Raw genomic sequence first — 2,500 nt, 5'->3', positions numbered from 1 at the left:
AATTAACAAAATGGAGAAATATAATATTTTCTGAAAGAATGTGAGGAATTTGCGTGTCGCTGGGGCCTGTAGGAGTCTGCAGGACTACCAACTGAACCGAGTGTAATTTCTTATTGGAATGGAGCAGCGTTTCTCAACCTTTTTATCCTTGCGTAACCTTTAAAATGAATTGCATGACCAATGCGCAAAAAAAAAAAAAAAAAAAAAAAAAAAAAAAAACATATATATATATATATATATATATATATATATATATATATACACATATATGTGTATATATATATACACCATATATATACATATATATATATATATGTATTATATATATATATATGTACCATATTTTTTCATTTTATTTTCATCGTAATATTAAGTTAGATAGGATGATGTTTATATTACATTAATACAATAACCAAGAATATGCCGTGCGTGTTTAATTATATTACGTGTATGAAATTCAATAAAAAATCAAAAGTGCATTACCTTATCTCACTTGTTCTCGCGGAACCCTTAGGGACCTTTTGCGGAACCTTAGGGTTCCGGGGAACCCTGGTTGAGAAACGCTGGAATGGAGTATAGTTCTGGGTTGTGTAAGTCTTTTAACTGACAGGGAGGGCCTGTCATGTCACACTCATTCAGGATATGCTCCTGGGTCTATATTTGACTGCACGGACAAAGGTCAGGGATTCACAGTTTTTTCATGTTTGCTGCAAAACGGCCAGTACCTGTGCGTAGCCTATTTATCTGTACCCAGGGTTTTCTGGGAAGGTTGCTGCCTGGAGGATGAGGTGACCAAGCGCCTTATATACGACTCTAGCCTCTCAGGTACCACTGGATCTAAGGAGCCTTCTGCTACCAGGTTCTCCATAAATGGGCGCAGAGTTTTCCTTGACTTAAACCTGACTGGGACTTCTTTCTCATACAGAACATCATGCAAAATTTGGTTTTGGCTGACTAGCCTTTTAGTACAGACGTCTACAGATGTCATTACGACGAGCCTGTGGTGGTTGAATCCCAGACAGTAATTGTAGGTGACTCAGTGGGGTACAGCGGATGCAACCTGATTGTATCATGAAGAGGTATCCCTTCATTGTATCATGAAGGGGTACGTGAATTCTACGAGTGTGAGCACTCTACGTCCAAATTGGGGCGCAATACTCTGCCGCTGAAAAGGCAAGTGCCAATGCCGAGGTTCTGGGGGTGTTGAAAGAAGCACCCCAGTTGGTAGTAGCTAGGTGCTTAATGAGGGCAACTCTGGCACTGGCCTTTCTCTTCAGTTTGGCAAGATGGCTTTTGTATGTAAGACTGCGGTCAAGTATGACACCAAAGTATGTGGGATTTGGGTCAAAATTGAGGAGTGCTCCTGAGCAAAGCCGCACCTAGAGCTGGTAGTTTGCCATTTTTTTAACGAAAGAGTGAAAATACTGTATTGATGGTAGGCAGTTTCAGTCTCCAGTTCTTCAAGTACCGGCAGTTGATGTCCATGTTAGCAGGGATTTTTCTTTCCACCTCTTTGGCATCTATTGCAGACACAGTGAGGACAACATAGCCAGCATGTAGCTGAGGTGGAAAGAAAGTCGGAGGTATAGATGTTATAAAGAGCTGGAGCAAACACCGACCCCTGGGCGAATTCACTTTCCAGTCTGTAGGGTTGGTTATCTAATCTTCTCTTATGCACAGAAGAAGAACATAAGAATGGAGGAGACTGCAAGAGACCATAAGGCCCAAAGTAGGGAGTTCCATTTCTCTTACCATCTGTCATCCCTATCCATAATTTTATCTCATCTTTTCTTAAGAACAGAAGAACATAAGAATGGAGGAGACGGCAAGATACCATAAGGCCAACACTAGGCAGTTCCATGTCTCTTACCACCTGTCATCCCTATCCATAAAGTTATGTAATATTCTCTTAAGAACATATGAATGGAGGAGACTTCAAGAGACCATAAGGCCTACATTCGGCATTTCCGTATCATCCCTATCCATAAAGTTCTTATCTTCTCTTAAAACAACCCATCGTTTCAACGCTGACTATATGGTTACCAAGTCTATTCTATTCATTACCCACTCTATTGGTAAGCCAGTTCTTGCCTGTTTCCTTCTTAAACCAACATCTGTCCATTTTATTAATCCTTTACTGCGAGTCCTGCCTTGGGATAGCAGTACTGAGGGGGAGAAGAAGTTTAGAAGTTAACATATTTGTTCTTTTTTCTTTATTTTTCGCGAAAAGAACTGTGGTATGAGCTTGGAGGAAGACAGAAAATTATTTTCACTCAATTCATCATTTTTTATCTAATATATATTTTTCTTTACTTTTTTCTTTTTCTTTTTCATGAACAGAACCGGTACAAGTCTGAAGAAGAAGAGTGATTTATTGTCACTCAGTTCACCATTTCTTAAACATATTTCTTTTTTATTTCTTATTATTCTTATTTCATTCTACTTTTATTTATTTAAGTAATTGTTAATTCATTCATTCATTTATTAATCTATTTATTCA

General features: G+C 38.5%; 1 protein-coding gene across 1 annotated transcript in view; it reads left to right on the top strand.

The window, feature by feature from the left end:
- LOC143028338 (uncharacterized) overlaps positions 1-2,500 on the top strand; it is a 54,730-nt gene that overhangs the window by 51,505 nt on the left and 725 nt on the right. The window lies entirely within an intron of this gene.

This window comes from Oratosquilla oratoria, chromosome 9 (genome assembly GCF_046742065.1).
Source record: "Oratosquilla oratoria isolate Oo_2021 chromosome 9, ASM4674206v1, whole genome shotgun sequence".
NCBI lineage: Eukaryota > Metazoa > Arthropoda > Malacostraca > Stomatopoda > Squillidae > Oratosquilla > Oratosquilla oratoria.
The sequence above is the reverse complement of the archived record's forward strand: the minus strand, read 5'-3'. Positions and strand labels throughout refer to the sequence as shown.